This window comes from Musca autumnalis, unplaced genomic scaffold, assembly GCF_047663935.1.
Source record: "Musca autumnalis isolate F117 unplaced genomic scaffold, ASM4766393v1 scaffold_3, whole genome shotgun sequence".
NCBI classification, from domain to species: domain Eukaryota; kingdom Metazoa; phylum Arthropoda; class Insecta; order Diptera; family Muscidae; genus Musca; species Musca autumnalis.
In genome coordinates, this window is record NW_027411866.1 from 32,475,264 (window position 1) to 32,493,885 (window position 18,622).

Below are 18,622 nucleotides of genomic sequence, written 5' to 3' on the forward strand. Positions count from 1 at the left end.
GTGAACTTTTGTATTGGTAAAGTCATCTCCTGTGAACTTTTGTATTGGGAAAGTCATGCCCGGTGAACTTTTGTATTGAGAAAGTCATGCCCGGTGAACTTTTGTATGGGAAAAGTCATGCCCGGTGAACTTTTGTAATGGGAATGTCATGCCCGGTGAACTTTTGTATTGGAAAAGTCATGCCCGGTGAACTTTTGTATTGGGAAAGTCATGCCCGGTGAACTTTTGTATGGGAAAAGTCATCTCCGGTGAACTTTTGAATTGGGAAGGTCATCTCCGGTGAACTTTTGTATTGGGAAAGTCATGCCCGGTGAACTTTTTTATTGGGAAAGTCATGCCCGGTGAACTTTTGTATGGGAAAAGTCATCTCCGGTGAACTTTTGTATTGGGAAAGTCATCTCCTCAACTTTTGTATTGGGAAAGTCATGCCCGGTGAACTTTTGTATTGGGAAAGTCATGCCCGGTGAACTATTGTATGGGAAAAGTCATCTCCGGTGAACTTTTGTATTGGGAAAGTCATGCCCGGTGAACTTTTGTATTGGGAAAGTCATGCTCGGTGAACTTTTGTATTGGGAAAGTCATGCCCGGTGAACTTTTGTATTGGGAAAGTCATGCCCGGTGAACTTTTGTATTGGAAAAGTCATGCCCGGTGAACTTTTGTATTGGGAAAGTCATGCCCGGTGAACTTTTGTATTGGGAAAGTCATGCCCGGTGAACTTTTGTATGGGAAAAGTCGTCTCCGGTGAACTTTTGTATTGGGAAATTCATCTCCGGTGAACTTTTGTATTGGGAAAGTCATGCCCGGTGAACTTTTGTAATGGGAAAGTCATGCCCGGTGAACTTTTGTATTGGGAAAGTCATGCCCGGTGAACTTTTGTATGGGAAAAGTCATGCCCGGTGAACTTTTGTATTGGGAAAGTCATGCCCGGTGAACTTTTGTATTGGGAAAGTCATGCCCGGTGAACTTCTGTATTGGGAAAGTCATGCCCGGTGAACTTTTGTATTGAGAAAGTCATGCCCGGTGAACTTTTGTATTGGGAAAGTCATGCCCGGTGAACTTTTGTATTGGGAAAGTCATGCCCGGTGAACTTTTGTATTGGGAAAGTCATGCCCGGTGAACTTTTGTATTGAGAAAGTCATGCCCGGTGAACTTTTGTATTGGAAAAGTCATGCCCGGTGAACTTTTGTATTGGGAAAGTCATGCCCGGTGAACTTTTGTATTGGGAAAGTCATGCCCGGTGAACTTTTGTATGGGAAAAGTCATGCCCGTTGAACTTTTGTATTGGGGAAAGTCATCTCCGGTGAACTTTTGTATGGGAAAAGTCATCTCCGGTGAACTTTTGTATTGGGAAAGTCATGCCCGGTGAACTTTTGTATTGGAAAAGTCATGCCCGGTGAACTTTTGTATTGGGAAAGTCATGCCCGGTGAACTTTTGTATTGGACAAGTCATGCCCGGTGAACTTTTGTATTGGGAAAGTCATCTCCCGTGAGCTTTTGTATTGGAAAATTCATGCCCGGTGAACTTTTGTATTGGGAAAGTCATGCCCGGTGAACTTTTGTATGGGAAAAGTCATGCCCGGTGAACTTTTGTATTGGGAAAGTCATGCCCGGTGAACTTTTGTATTGGGAAAGTCATGCCCGGTGAACTTTTGTATGGGAAAAGTCATTTCCGGTGAACTCTTGTATGGGAAAATTCATCTCCGGTGAACTTTTGTATTGGGAAGGTCATCTCCGGTGAACTTTTGTATTGGGAAAGTAAGGCCCGGTGAACTTTTGTATTGGAAAAGTCATCTCCGGTGAACTTTTATATTGGGAAAGTCATCTCCGGTGAACTTTTGTATTGGGAAAGTCATGCCCGGTGAACTTTTGTATTGGGAAAGTCATGCCCGGTGAACTTTTGTATTGGGAAAGTCATGCCCGGTGAACTTTTGTATTGGGAAAGTCATGCCCGGTGAACTTTTGTATGGGAAAAGTCATCTCCGTTGAACTTTTGTATTGCGAAATTCATTTCCGGTGAACTTTTGTATTGGGAAAGTCATGCCCGGTGAACTTTTGTACTGGGAAAGTCATGCCCGGTGAACTTTTGTATGGGAAAAGTCATGCCCGGTGAACTTTTGTAATGGGAAAGTCATGCCCGGTGAACTTTTGTATTGGAAAAGTCATGCCCGGTGAACTTTTGTATTGGGAAAGTCATGCCCGGTGAACTTTTGTATGGGAAAAGTCATGCCCGGTGAACTTTTGTATTGGGAAAGTCATGCCCGGTGAACTTTTGTATTGGAAAAGTCATGCCCGGTGAACTTCTGTATTGGGAAAGTCATGCCCGGTGAACTTTTGTATGGGAAAAGTCATCTCCGGTGAACTTTTGTATTGGGAAAGTCATCTCCGGTGAACTTTTGTATTGGGAAAGTCATGCCCGGTGAACTTTTGTATTGGGAAAGTCATCTCCGGTGAACTTTTGTATTGAGAAAGTCATGCCCGGTGAACTTTTGTATTGGAAAAGTCATGCCCGGTGAACTTTTGTATTGGGAAAGTCATGCCCGGTGAACTTTTGTATTGGGAAAGTCATGCCCGGTGAACTTTTGTATGGGATAAGTCATGCCCGTTGAACTTTTGTATTGGGGAAAGTCATCTCCGGTGAACTTTTGTATGGGAAAAGTCATCTCCGGTGAACTTTTGTATTGGGAAATTCATGCCCGGTGAACTTTTGTATTGGAAAAGTCATGCCCGGTGAACTTTTGTATTGGGAAAGTCATGCCCGGTGAACTTTTGTATTGGACAAGACATGCCCGGTGAACTTTTGTATTGGGAAAGTCATCTCCCGTGAGCTTTTGTATTGGAAAAGTCATGCCCGGTGAACTTTTGTATTGGGAAAGTCATGCCCGGTGAACTTTTGTATGGGAAAAGTCATGCCCGGTGAACTTTTGTATTGGGAAAGTTATGCCCGGTGAACTTTTGTATTGGGAAAGTCATGCCCGGTGAACTTTTGTATTGGGAAAGTCATGCCCGGTGAACTTTTGTATTGGGAAAGTCATTTCCGGTGAACTTTTGTATGGGAAAATTCATCTCCGGTGAACTTTTGTATTGGGAAGGTCATCTCCGGTGAACTTTTCTATTGGGAAAGTAAGGCCCGGTGAACTTTTGTAATGGGAAAGTCATGCCCGGTGAACTTTTGTATGGGAAAAGTCATCTCCGGTGAACTTTTGTATTGGGAAAGTCATCTCCGGTGAAATTTTGTATTGGGAAAGTCATGCCCGGTGAACTTTTGTATTGGGAAGGTCATCTCCGGTGAACTTTTGTATTGGGAAAGTCATGCCCGGTGAACTTTTGTATTGGGAAAGTCATGCCCGGTGAACTTTTGTATGAGAAAAGTCATCTCCGGTGAACTTTTGTATGGGAAAATTCATCTCCGGTGAACTTTTGTATTGGGAAGGTCATCTCCGGTGAACTTTTGTATTGGGAAAGTCATGCCCGGTGAACTTTTGTATTGGGAAAGTTATGCCCGGTGAACATTTGTATGGGAAAGTCATCTCCGGTGAACTTTTGTATGGAAAAATTCATCTCCGGTGAACTTTTGTATTGGGAAGGTCATCTCCGGTGAACTTTTGTATTGGGAAGGTCATCTCCGGTGAACTTTTGTATTGGGAAAGTAATGCCCGGTGAACTTTTGTATTGGGAAAGTCATGCCCGGTGAGCTTTTGTATTGGGAAAGTCATGCCCGGTGAACTTTTGTATGGGAAAAGGCATGCCCGGTGAACTTTTGTAATGGGAAAGTCATGCCCGGTGAACTTTTGTATTGGGAAAGTCATGCCCGGTGAACTTTTGTATGGGAAAAGTCATCTCCGGTGAACTTTTGTATGGGAAAATTCATCTCCGGTGAACTTTTGTATTGGGAAGGTTATCTCCGGTGAACTTTTGTATTGGGAAAGTCATCTCCGGTGAACTTTTGTATGGGAAAAGTCATGCCCGGTGAACTTTTGTATTGGGAAAGTCATGTCCGGCGAACTTTTGTATTGGGAAAGTCATGCCCGGTGAACTTTTGTATTGGGAAAGTCATGCCCGGTGAACTTTTGTATTGGGAAAGTCATGCCCGGTGAACTTTTATATGGGAGAAGTCATCTCCGGTGAACTTTTGTATTGGGAAAGCCATCTCCGGTGAACTTTTGTATTGGGAAATCATGTCCGGTGAACTTTTGTATTGGGAAAGTCATGCCCGGTGAACTTTTGTATTGGGAAAGACATGCCCGGTGAACTTTTGTATTGGGAAAGTCATCTCCGCTGAACTTTTGTATGGGAAAATTCATCTCCGGTAAACTTTTGTATTGGGAAGGTCATCTCCGGTGAACTTTTGTATTGGGAAAGTCATGCCCGGTGAACTTTTGTATTGGGAAAGTCATGCCCGGTGAACTTTTGTATGGGAAAAGTCATCTCCGGTGAACTTTTGTATTGGGAAGGTCATCTCCGGTGAACTTTTGTATTGGGAAAGTCATGCCCGGTGAACTTTTGTATGGGAAAGTCATCTCCGGTGAACTTTTGTATGGGAAAATTCATCTCCGGTGAACTTTTGTATTGGGAAGGTCATCTCCGGTGAACTTTTGTATTGGGAAGGTCATCTCCGGTGAACTTTTGTATTGGGAAAGTAATGCCCGGTGAACTTTTGTATTGGGAAAGTCATGCCCGGTGAGCTTTTGTATTGGGAAAGTCATGCCCGGTGAACTTTTGTATGGGAAAAGTCATGCCCGGTGAACTTTTGTATTGGGAAATTCATGCCCGGTGAACTTTTGTATTGGGAAAGTCATGCCCGGTGAACTTTTGTATGGGAAAAGTCATCTCCGGTGAACTTTTGTATGGGAAAATTCATCTCCGGTGAACTTTTGTATTGGGAAGGTTATCTCCGGTGAACTTTTGTATTGGGAAAGTAAGGCCCGGTGAACTTTTGTATGGGAAAAGTCATCTCCGGTGAACTTTTGTATTGGAAAATTCATCTCCGGTGAACTTTTGTATTGGGAAAGTCATGCCCGTTGAACTTTTGTATTGGGGAAAGTCATCTCCGGTGAACTTTTGTATGGGAAAAGTCATCTGCGGTGAACTTATGTATTGGGAAAGTCATGCCCGGTGAACTTTTGTATTGGAAATGTCATGCCCGGTGAACTTTTGTATTGGGAAAGTCATGCCCGGTGAACTTTTGTATTGGACAAGTCATGCCCGGTGAACTTTTGTATTGGGAAAGTCATCTCCCGTTAGCTTTTGTATTGGAAAAGTCATGCCCGGTGAACTTTTGTATTGGGAAAGTCATGCCCGGTGAACTTTTGTATGGGAAAAGTCATGCCCGGTGAACTTTTGTATTGGGAAGGTCATCTCCGGTGAACTTTTGTATTGGGAAAGTTAGGCCCGGTGAACTTTTGTAATGGGAAAGTCATGCCCGGTGAACTTTTGTATGGGAAAAGTCATCTCCGGTGAACTTTTGTATTGGGAAAGTCGTCTCCGGTGAAATTTTGTATTGGGAAGGTCATGCCCGGTGAACTTTTGTATGGGAAAAGTCATCTCCGGTGAACTTTTGTATGGGAAAATTCATCTCCGGTGAACTTTTGTATTGGGAAGGTCATCTCCGGTGAACTTTTGTATTGGGAAAGTCATGCCCGGTGAACTTTTGTATGGGAAAAGTCATCTCCGGTAAACTTTTGTATTGGGAAGGTCATCTCCGGTGAACTTTTGTATTGGGAAAGTCATCTCCGGTGAAATTTTGTATTGGGAAGGTCATGCCCGGTGAACTTTTGTATGGGAAAAGTCATCTCCGGTGAACTTTTGTATGGGAAAATTCATCTCCGGTGAACTTTTGTATTGGGAAAGTCATCTCCCGTTAGCTTTTGTATTGGAAAAGTCATGCCCGGTGAACTTTTGTATTGGGAAAGTCATGCCCGGTGAACTTTTGTATGGGAAAAGTCATGCCCGGTGAACTTTTGTATTGGGAAGGTCATCTCCGGTGAACTTTTGTATTGGGAAAGTTAGGCCCGGTGAACTTTTGTAATGGGAAAGTCATGCCCGGTGAACTTTTGTATGGGAAAAGTCATCTCCGGTGAACTTTTGTATTGGGAAAGTCGTCTCCGATGAAATTTTGTATTGGGAAGGTCATGCCCGGTGAACTTTTGTATGGGAAAAGTCATCTCCGGTGAACTTTTGTATGGGAAAATTCATCTCCGGTGAACTTTTGTATTGGGAAGGTCATCTCCGGTGAACTTTTGTATTGGGAAAGTCATGCCCGGTGAACTTTTGTATGGGAAAAGTCATCTCCGGTAAACTTTTGTATTGGGAAGGTCATCTCCGGTGAACTTTTGTATTGGGAAAGTCGTCTCCGGTGAAATTTTGTATTGGGAAGGTCATGCCCGGTGAACTTTTGTATGGGAAAAGTCATCTCCGGTGAACTTTTGTATGGGAAAATTCATCTCCGGTGAACTTTTGTATTGGGAAAGTCATCTCCCGTTAGCTTTTGTATTGGAAAAGTCATGCCCGGTGAACTTTTGTATTGGGAAAGTCATGCCCGGTGAACTTTTGTATGGGAAAAGTCATGCCCGGTGAACTTTTGTATTGGGAAGGTCATCTCCGGTGAACTTTTGTATTGGGAAAGTTAGGCCCGGTGAACTTTTGTAATGGGAAAGTCATGCCCGGTGAACTTTTGTATGGGAAAAGTCATCTCCGGTGAACTTTTGTATTGGGAAGGTCATCTCCGGTGAACTTTTGTATTGGGAAGGTCATGCCCGGTGAACTTTTGTATGGGAAAAGTCATCTCCGGTGAACTTTTGTATGGGAAAATTCATCTCCGGTGAACTTTTGTATTGGGAAGGTCATCTCCGGTGAACTTTTGTATTGGGAAAGTCATGCCCGGTGAACTTTTGTATGGGAAAAGTCATCTCCAGTGAACTTTTGTATGGGAAAATTCATCTCCGTTGAACTTTTGTATTGGGAAGGTCATCTCTGGTGAACTTTTGTATAGGAAAAGTCATGTCCGGTGAACTTTTGTATTGGGAAAGTCATGCCCGGTGAACTTTTGTATGGGAAAAGTCATCTCCGGTAAACTTTTGTATTGGGAAGGTCATCTCCGGTGAACTTTTGTATTGGGAAAGTCATGCCCGGTGAACTTTTGTATGGGAAAAGTCATGCCCGGTGAACTTTTGTATTGGGAATGTCATGCCCGGTGAACTTTTGTATTGGGATGGTCATCTCCGGTGAACTTTTGTATTGGGAAAGTCATGCCCGGTGAACTTTTGTATTGGGAAAGTCATGCCCGGTGAACTTTTGTATTGGGAAAGTCATGCCCGGTGAACTTTTGTATGGGAAAATTCATCTCCGGTGAACTTTTGTATTGGGAAGGTCATCTCCGGTGAACTTTTGTATTGGGAAAGTCATGCCCGGTGAACTTTTGTATTGGGAAAGTCATGCCCGGTGAACTTTTGTATGGGAAAAGTCATCTCCGGTGAACTTTTGTATTGGGAAAGTCATGCCCGGTGAACTTTTGTATTGGGAAAGTCATGCCCGGTGAACTTTTGTAATGGGAAAGTCATGCCCGGTGAACTCTTGTATGGGAAAATTCATCTCCGGTGAACTTTTGTATTGGGAAGGTCATCTCCGGTGAACTTTTGTATTGGGAAAGTCATGCCCGGTAAGCTTTTGTATTGGGAAAGACATGCCCGGTGAACTTTTGTATTGGGAAAGTCATGCCCGGTGAACTTTTGTATGGGAAAAGTCATCTCCGGTGATTTTTTGTATGGGAAAATTCATCTCCGGTGAACTTTTGTATTGGGAAGGTCATCTCCGGTGAACTTTTGTATTGGGAAAGTCATGCCCGGTGAACTTTTGTATTGGGAAAGTCATGCCCGGTGAACTTTTGTATGGGAAAAGTCATCTCCGGTGAACTTTTGTATTGGGAAAGTCATGCCCGGTGAACTTTTGTATTGGGAAAGTCATGCCCGGTGAACTAGAAGAGATAGAGCATTAAAAGTACACTTATGGAAAAGTCGTGATATCTCCGAAACTAGAAGAGATAGAGCATTAAAAGTACTTACTTACTTACTTAGATGGCTTTTGTATTAAACAGAACGTCTTGTTCCATAAGCCGAACTAAGAATAGATTTCCAAACGCACCGATCTTTTACTTTACCTCTCCAATTTTGGATGCCATGTTCTGTGATATCTTCTTCAACTTGGTCCTTCCATCGGAGTTTTGGCCTTCCCTTGGGGCGTATACCGTCGAGTGGCTCGTATTCAAGTGCCTTTTTGGCGGGGGCATCTTTATCCATCCTGCTGACATGGCCAAGCCAACGCAATCGTTGTAGTTTGATACGTTTTACTATATCGATGTCGGTCGGCTGGTATAGCTCGTGGTTCATACGACGTCGGTATTCACCGTCAACGCATATTGGTCCATAAATCTTTCGAAGAATTTTTCTCTCAAACACACCAAGTTCTGCCTCATCTGCTTTCGCAAGTACCCATGCTTCAGATCCATACATAAGTACGGGTAGTATCAGTGTCTGGTAGAGCGTAAGTTTTGTTTGACGAGAGGTGGTTTTACTTTTAAACTGTTTACTTAGACCAAAGTAGCATCTGTTGGCCAATATTATTCTTCTCCTTATTTCAAGGCTTATATTGTTGATTTTATTTATGGCGGTGCCGAGGTAGATAAAGTCATTTACTATCTCAAACTTATAATTATCAACATCCACAGTTGGTCTACTGGACGACTTGCGTGTTGATAGCATAAACTTCGTCTTATCGCCGTTGACTGCCAGACCCACTTTGGCAGACTCTTTTTCAATTTTTCCAAAAGTGGCTGTTACGGCTCGCGCTGATCTACCTATTATGTCTATGTCATCTGCGTATGCAAGCAACATTACATCTTTATTGTATATCGTGCTGTTTTTGTCTCTGGCCGTATATATATTAGCATCTCGTATGACCTTTTCCAGTAGGATATTAAATAGGTCACACGATAGACTGTCACCTTGTCTGAAACCTCGTTTTGTGTTGAAAGGCTCGGAGAGGTTCTTTCCTATTTTAACCGCTGATCTTGTGTCAGCCAATGTCATCCTGCATAGTCGAATTAGTTTTGCAGGGATGCCAAACTCAGACATGGCTTGAAACACCTTTGCTCTAATTGGGCTGTCGAACGCGGCCTTATAGTCGACGAATAGGTGGTATGTGTCGATTTGTCTTTCGTGGGTCTTCTCCAATATTTGGCGCAGTGTGAAGATTTGGTCAATTGTAGACTTACCAGGTCTAAAACCGCATTGGTATGACCCGATTATTTCATTGACCATGGGTTTTAACCGTTCACACAGTATGCTCGACAACACTTTATATGCGATGGGAAGGAGACTTATACCTCGGTAATTTGCACAAACCGTTTTGTCTCCTTTTTATGTACGGGACATAGTAGGCTGAGGTTCCAATCGTTGGGTATGCTTTCTTCCTGCCAAATTTCGCAAATTAGTTGATGCATACTCCTTACCAGCATTTCGCCACCGGTCTTAAACAATTCGGCGGGAAGTCCATCAGCTCCTGCTGCCTTATTGTTTTTTAGCCGATTAATGGCTGTCGTAACCTCGCTTTGGCTAGGTGGTAGACATTCAACATTGTCATTTACAATTGGTTCTGGGGTATCTTCATCGCCATCCATATTCGATACCAAAAGCTTCATAAAGTGCTCCTTCCAGATCCTCAGTACGCTATCTGTATCAGTTACCAGATTCCCTTGGTCATCTTTGCAGGAGAATATGCCTGCACCATATCCTTCAGTCTGGTGTTTTACACTCTGGTAAAATTTTCGGACTTCATTCTGACTCCTGAACATCTCGAGTTTCTCACGCTCACGTTTTTCTTGGTCCTTCTTTTTTCTTCTGAAAATACGCTTTTCCTCTCTCCTCTTCTCCCGATAAGTTTCTTTCGTTCTTCGTGTTGCTACTGAATGCAGTGTTGCCCTATATGCCGCGTTCTTTTCTTCTGTAGCTTTACGACACTCCTGATCGTACCATAAATTTTTAGGTGGAGGTTTTTGGTACCTAAGTATGGTTTTTGCGGCAGTCTGGAGAGTGTGGGCTATTCTTTGCCACGTGTTTCTACATTATCGGGACAAGGAGTGCTGTTTTCCAGCATGCGAGTCAGTTGAGCGGAGTAGGCTTGTGCTGTCTGTTGTGTTTGCAGCTTCTCGACATCCAGCTTCCGTCTTGTGTTAGATCGCACTTTTGCCGCAACATTAAGACGAGTGCGTACCTTGGCTGCCACAAGGAAATGGTCCGAATCGATGTTCGCACCTCGAATCGATCGGACATCTAACACACTGGACGAGTGTCTTCCATCTATCACAGCATGATCAATCTGATTTTTTGTTTTCCCATCCGGGGATATCCACGTAGCCTTGTGTATGTCGAGGTGTGGGAATCTGGTGCTGCTCACTACCATGTTCTTTGCCGCTGCAAAATCAATCAGCCTCATTCCGTTGTCGGATGTTACCTCATGAAGACTGAATGTGCCGACCGTGGGACCGAATATATTTTCCCTTCCAATTTTAGCATTAAAATCTCCTAGAACAATCTTAATGTCGTGGCCAGGGCAACGGTCATATACTCTCTCTAGGCGCTCGTAGAATATATCCTTGGTCTGTTCATCTTTCTCTTCGGTCGGGGCATGGGCGCAGATGAGACTGATGTTAAAAAACTTTGCTTTTATTCGGATTGTGGCAATTCTCTCATCAACAGGAGTGAAGCTGGAGACGAGATTTTTTAAGCCTCCTATTTACCATAAATCCAACACCGAGCTCATGTTTCGTTTCATGGCAGCTATAATACAGTGCGTAATCGTTTGTTATTTTTACGTCTGCCCGGTTCCATCGCACTTCCTGTAAGGCGATAATATCAGCATTGTACTTGTCAAGTACATCCGCCAGTGCGCAAATTGCACCTACTCTGTAGAGAGTCCTGACATTCCAGGTGCAGATTCGCAGATCCTGGTCCTTAAAACGTTTGCGGGGTTCGTCAACTTTAGAGGGGTTTGTTTTTCTTCTTTTTCTTTGTTTTTTCATAGTAGGCGGTGTTTTGACGGGGTGAGTTACTAGCCCAACGCCCAACCCAAGTTTTTAACGTTCTTATGGGTGAACGCGCTGCACATGTTAGCTCGCTACCTTCAACGGATGTTAAAGGCAGCTCCCCAGGTGACACCACGGGGAGGTCAGTGTCCACTTGAGATGAGATGTTAAAGCCGGTCAAGACCGTTGCTTGGTATCGTTCATCCCCTACGTCACTGACTGTATCGCCCCTTATAAAATAATGTCAAGAAGGGTGCGCCTTAACTAACTTTTGATGAAAACCGCTTACACAGGGAAAGTTCTTGTGAATTCTGAAACAGCAGTGTTCATAGATGAGAAAAATCCAAAAACAAGAAAAAAATCGCTGTAGGAATTTTTAAATAACACGCGGTCAAAATTCAAATTTTTAGGTGTTTTTGAGGTTTTCATGATTTTGCTTGGAAACTGCAAGTCTAATCTAAATGGAGCTAAAGAGAATGTTGTTGCTGTGAAAATTCTCTAGAGTATTGACGTTTATCATTTGTTCCCAGCCTGTACCATTTTTGAGATAAAGAAGCTCAGTTTACATTTTTAGGTTTTTTTGTTAGGGTTTCGCGATTTGGCTTGAATACGGTAAGTCTTATCGTTATGGGCCCTGAGAAAATCTTAAAGCTGTGAAAATTCTCTACAAGACTGGCTAAATTAACTTATCCTAAGTTGTAACATTTTTTTAGATATATAAGTTTAAGTTGTGAATTTGCAGTCATGACATTGTTTTATAAGGGGGTGATACAAAATTGAATTGAATTTGAATTGACCCAATTTGAACTTCTATATCTCAAAAAAGGTATAACCGACGAGAATACCATAAAAGCCAATCTTGTAGAGAATTTTCATAGCTACAACATTTTCTTCAGTCCCATTTTGATAGGACTTGCGGTTTCTAAGGAAAATCGTGAAAACCTAAACAACCACTAAAAATATCATCTGAAATCGCGATTTATTTAAAAAGCGCTCCGGCGATTTTTTTTTATACCCTCAGCCTTTAGGCTAAAGAGGGTATTTACACTTTGATACGACCAAAAATGTGCCTCATCGAAATAATGGTTTTAGACCCCAAGTATGTTTGTACGATATCCGTTTCAGACAATTTTGAGTAGATCTAGCAATGTCCGTCCGTCTGTCTGTCTGTCTGTCTGTCCGTCTCTCTGGCTGGCTGGTGCGCACGATAACTCTCGAACGGATCAATCGATTCGGTTCAAATTTTGGGTATCGAAATATTTTGTACAGATTCGATTTAAGTTCGAAGATGGGCCATATAGGTCCACTCCTTCAGGTACCTCCCCCACAAATGTTAAAAAATTGTTGCAAAACTTGTGCGCACGATAACTCTTGTAGGGAATAGCCGATTTTGGTCCATACTTTGCACATTATGAAATTTCTACCAGACTTAGCTGAGGTTCCAATATGGACTCAATCGGTAAACTCCTTCGGGTACCTCTCACACAAAATTTCGGAAAAGTTCAGTTTAGGACCTTGTATCGAATCGCTTTGATTTTTGTTCACGCAAGTTGTTTTCGCTGTCCTCTATACGACGCTGTAAGTTTCATTAGGGGCAAGTCCATACTTCCTGAGAAAATAGCCTGAAAGTTACAAAAAACCCTATGACATCGTGTGTAGTGTAGATAACTCTCGAACGGATCTGCCGATTCGGTCCAAAATTTGGCTTTCGTAATATTTTGTCCAAACTTAGTTCAAGTTCAAAGATGGATTATATCGGTCCACTCCTTCCGGTACCTCCCCCACAAAAGTTCGAAAATGTTCGGAAATTTTGTGTGCACGGTAACTCTTGAAGGAAGTGACCGATTTGGTCCATACTTTACACATTATGAAATTTCTACCAGACTTAGATGAGGTTCCAATATGGACTCAATCGGTAAACTCCTTCGAGTACCTCCCACACAAAATTTCGGAAAAGTTCAGTTTAGGACCTGCTCTCGAATCGCCTTGGTTTTTGTTGTAACATCTTGTATTCAGTGTCCCCTATACGAAGGTACAAGTTTCCTCAGGGGCAAGTCCATGCTTCCTGAAAAAATAGCCTGAAAGTTGAAAAACAAACCCTATGACACCATGTTTATGGGTGGAACCGCAAGATAATTCTCGAACGCATATGCCGATTCCGGCCAAAATTTGGCCTTCGTAATATTGTTTCCAAACTTAGTTTATGTTCGTAGATAAGCCATATCGGTCCACTCCTTCAGGTACCTACCCCACAAAAGTTCAAAAATATTCGGAAAAATTGTGTGCACGATAACTCTTGATGGGAGTGACCGATTTGGACCATACTTTACACATTCGCATAATATCTACCAGATATAGATCAGGTTCGAATATGGACTATATTTGTCCACTCCATCCCGTACCTCCCGCACAAAATTTTGGATAAGTTCACTTTAAGACCTGCTATTGAATCACTTTGATTTTTGTTGAAGCAACTTACATTCGCTGCCTAAATTACGATGGTAAAAGTTGTTTCAGGAGCAAGTCCATACTTCTTGAGAAAACAGCCCGAAGGGTGTAAAAACACCCTATGGCACCCCCATGGTCTTTGTCGGTCCATTCTTTTAAGTACATTTTCCGCAAAATTTTTGAACTTTAATCCTAATCAACATTTTTGTCGGTTCATACGACCAAAATTTTGAAACCCCCTAAATACATAAGTTTTTTGTGAAAAAAGTGTTTCAATTTGCACAGGCTTAGGGTATATCTCTGTCGGCAAAGCCGACTGATTCTTCTTTACTTGTTGTTTTTTTGATTTTTCTCATCAATAAACATTGTAGTTTCAGACTCTGCAAAAACTTCCGCGGTGTAAGCACCTTCCATTTAAAATTGTTTCAAGAGGACCGTGATTGGCCTAGAAATATATGTGCCAATTTATATTGAAATCGGTTCAGATTTGGATATAGCTCTAATATATATTTTCTGCCGATTTCATGTATTTGAGGCACCAAACACGCTGTTTATATCCAATTTCGGTGAAATTTGGAGGGTCTGACGGAATTTGTTCTAGAAATAGATGTGCTAAATTATATAGATATCGGTTCAGGTTTGAATATAGCTGCCATATATATTTTCGGCTGATTTTCTGTATTTTATGCACAAAATATAAATGTGAGACGGGATTTGGTCTAAAAATAAATTTGACGAATTATATCGAGAGCGATTCATATAGGAATATAGCTACCCATATATATTTTCGGTCGATTTCATGTTTTTGTTACGTATGTTCAATTTCAATGAAATTTTGAAGACTTAGCAGTCAGTAAAAGTCATCATAATTTACAGAAGTACTTACAGTCGGGAAGGAATTGACCAAGGCTACAGCTATTAAGTATCATGACTTTGAGAGACTTCTTAAGATTTATGTTTTATTATGATATATATTAGGAATACTTATAGGCCGAAAGGCTTTCGGTGGAGTGTTACCTCCTGAAACATACAAAAATACCATAGTAGCTCCATAACAACCCTGAATAGCTTTATAACGCCTCATATCTCCTATATTTATTCGTTAAAATATTAAAAACGTTAAAATAATTATGGCATTCCATTATATTTTATCGTAGTCGGGGCAGCAAAGCGCACCGGGTTCAGCTAGTTTCTAATAAATGCTCTAATAATGGAAAATTTACATTGTTTAGCCCCTTTCTGCTACACCTTTAAAATTTCTTTGAATATCAATATCCTTTTTGGTACACACCTAATATAACTAAATATATATATAAATATATTCCCAGTCACAATGCAATTTGCCATATCAGTGGGTTATCGTATAACTTTTAGATCAGTATGCCAGGAAGCATGGAATTGTACACGAAAACATAATATCGCTGTCAGCAGGACCACAGCGAACAGCATTGGGATACATTTCCAAAGGATCTTAGAACAGACCCTAAACTGCATTTAGAAACAAATGTTGAACTTTTGTGGGAAGGTACAATAAGGAGAGTAGCGATACCGGCCGAGATAAACTAAATTTGTACAAAATATTAGGAGATCCAAAGGTTGGTCCAAACTTTTGGTTGCCCCGTTCAAGAGATATCGTGCATACCATTTTAGTGACATTTTTAAATATTTGAGGGGAATGGCAGGAAGTTGTGGGTATTGTTTATCTTCGAACTGAAACTAAGTTTGGACAAAATATGACAAAGGCAAATTTTGTACCAAATCGGTTGATCAGTTCGAGAGTTACGTGCTTTCCAGCTACTACATATGGTGCTATAGGGGATTTTTTACACATTTCGGGCTGTTTACTCAAGAAGTATGAAATTGCTCCTGGAAAAACTTTTACCTTCGTAATTGAGGAAGTTGTTTCAATAAAAATCTGAGATTCGAGAGCAGGTCTTAAAGTGGACTTATCCAAAATTTTGTGGGGAGGTTCATGAAAGAGTGGACAAATTTGGACCATATTTCAACCTGCTCTATACCTGGTAGATATATTGGAATGTGTAAAGTATGGACCAAATCGGTCAATCCCTTCAAGAGTTATAGTGCCCACAATTTTGCCGAACATTTTTAAACTTTTGTGGAGCTGGTACCTGAAGGAGTACGCAGATAGGGCTTATCTTTGAACTGAAACTAAGTTTGAACAAAATATTACTAAGGCCAACTTTTGGACCGAATTGCCAGATCCGTTCGAGAGTTATCTTGCGTTCCAACCACTATACAGGCGCCATAGGGTTTTTTTTTTGCACATTTCAGACATTTCAGGCTATATCTTCAGAATGTATGGACTTGCACCTGATTAAACTTGTACAGTCGTATGGAGGGCAATGAATACAAGTTGTTACAACAAAAATCAAAGCGATTCGAGAGCAGGTCCTAAACTGAACTTATCCGAAACTTTTTATGGGAGGTACCCGAAGGAGTGGACAGATTAAGTCCATATTGGAACCTCATCTAAGTGTCGTAGATATTTGACCATGTTCACAGTATGGACCAAATCAATTACTCCCTCCAAGAGTTATCGTGGGCACAAATTTTCCGAACATTTTCGAACTTTTGTAGGGGAGGTACCTGAAGGAGTGCATCTATATGGCCCATCTTCGAACTAGAGCTAAGTTAGGACAAAAAATAACAAACGCCAAATTTTTGACCAAATCGGCTCATCCCTTTCGAGAGTTATCGTGCGCACCAGCCAGACAGACGGACGAACATTGCTAAATCGACTCCAAATTGTCTGAAACGGATTTTGTCCAAACATACTTCAGGTCTAAAACCATTATTTCGATGAGGCACATTTTGCCCGTATGAAAGTGTATATACCCTCGTTAGCATAAATGTTGAGGGTATAAAATGGTAGCGACACCGAGTAGATTTTTAATAAAAGGGTGGCGATCCGATCAAAATTGTACTTATTCCCTATGACATGCCCGTGTTAAAATAATGAGAAAATAGGCCAATTTGTAATGAGTATTTTTGCTGGGTAGAAGTATGGGTCTACGACCATTATTTCGATGCGTTACAAACTTTTTGGCCAAAACCAACTTATAATACCCTCCCCACATAGTGGTGTAGGGTATAAAAACGCGCCGAGTGCACTACCTCACAGGTGGTGTGGAAATGTGTGCATATCATGATTTGATTGACTCGTATCTCAAGAAAAATAAATTTTATGTAGAATCTGTAAAGACCATAATTGTAGAAAATTTTCTATTCTACAACTTTTTCTTTAGACACTTTTTAATCGAACCAAGCGTTTTCGAAGCAAATGAAAAACAACTGTCTCATGTCAATTTCCTCTTAGGTGCCGTAGTATTGTGTGCATATTGTGTATTGATTGGCTTGTATCTTTGGAACGGTGACTCATATGCGGACATCGTGAGGAGCAAACTTATAGGAAATATTGTAACAAAAAACTTTTTCCTTAAACACTTTTTGGTAGGTTCTACCGTTTTCGAAATAAGTGTAAAATAATCGCTACAGGTCAACTAACACACAGGTGCCGTAAAATTACTTAAAGTTTCTATATTGCGTGACACATATCTCAAGAACCGTAGGTCCTAGGTCAATGGTTCAAAGGTCATTTTCATAGAAATCCCAAAATTTGACCTTTGACCCCGAATAACTTTTTTTGCACACATGGGATCGATGGGGACTTTTAGGACGTTGCTTCTAATGGTCAACCCTAGCTCTCCACCAAAATTCAGTTTTGTGGGAATTTTTGCTATTTCAATGTCTATTTTGACCGGACTAGGAAATGTCGCCAACATTACTGAGGTGTATTTTGCCACCGTTGAAAATTTTTATCTTGCCTGGCCGGGGAATCGAACCCACTACCTTCTGCGTGCAAGGCGGGTGTGCATATCATTGCACCACGGTGGCACCCAAATCTCTAATTATAATAAATATAGGATTGTGAAATATTCATGAGGATCAATCTAAACGTGTGAAAAGATGAAATGTTTTTTTACGATTCGGTCTTCTAATAAGAGTTGATGTTTGTAGAAGTTTTTTGAATCATAAGTGTAAGCGATTTGGACTACATCTTTTTACGTGAAAGAAGTCATGATTTTTACAAGAGCATGGTGCAGAGAGGATGCAGTCTATTTTGTATTTTAATCACCGCTTTTGCACTAGTCCTTCGTAGTGAATATACATAAATTCAAGGAATTGTACTTTGAAATGATTTTTCGGATCATTGATTTTCAATGACGAATTTTGAGGATATCGGAGAAATCGACACCTATTAAGAGCGGATTTTCACTGATTCAAATACATCATTGCCATTTGGAAAAATTCGTTAAAAGATTTGTGGTAGCTTTAGTTTATATTCATTGCCTGTTTCTCTTAGGCGATTCGAATTCAAATTCGTTCAAATTACTACCAAACTCATGTTGTTGTAGAACATTTTTGTTTGATAAAAAACAAAAATAAATCAAATATTTTTAAATGGTTTTATTTAGCTCACCCCGTTTGTTTTATTTATTATTTATTCTTGGGTCAAATTTATTAAATGGTTTTATTTAGCTCACCCCGTTTGTTTTATTTATTATTTATTCTTGGGTCAAATTTAGTAATTCAAATTTCACCCTAAAAATTATACGTCGTTAGCGGTACACCACCCCAGTTAAGGTGAAAGGTTAAAACGCGCCGACAACTGTATGACATTAGGGTGGATAAAAATGATATGTCGTTAGCGTTTCCCCTCAAGACTCAGGCGCATCTTGTTGTACATAGCCTTGCCCCTTTATTCGACCTCTGGGGGGTCGACTGTTTAAATGTCCATTACTCGTGGGAACAAAATGGTAAAAAAAATATAAAAAATACAAACACAAATAAAACAGAAACTGCTACACAACGTAAACGAAGGCTTCAAAAAGCGAAAGAAAAGTATAAAGCAAAACGAGCTAAAGAAAGTGAAGGTGATAGAAATAGTCGATTACAGAAACGACGGGAACAATAAGCGTCAAAAACACCTGAGCAATATGAGGCCAGGTTAAAAAAGCAACGTCAGCGATATACACAAATGACGGCGTCAGAATCGCCTGAAGAATATGAAGCCAGGT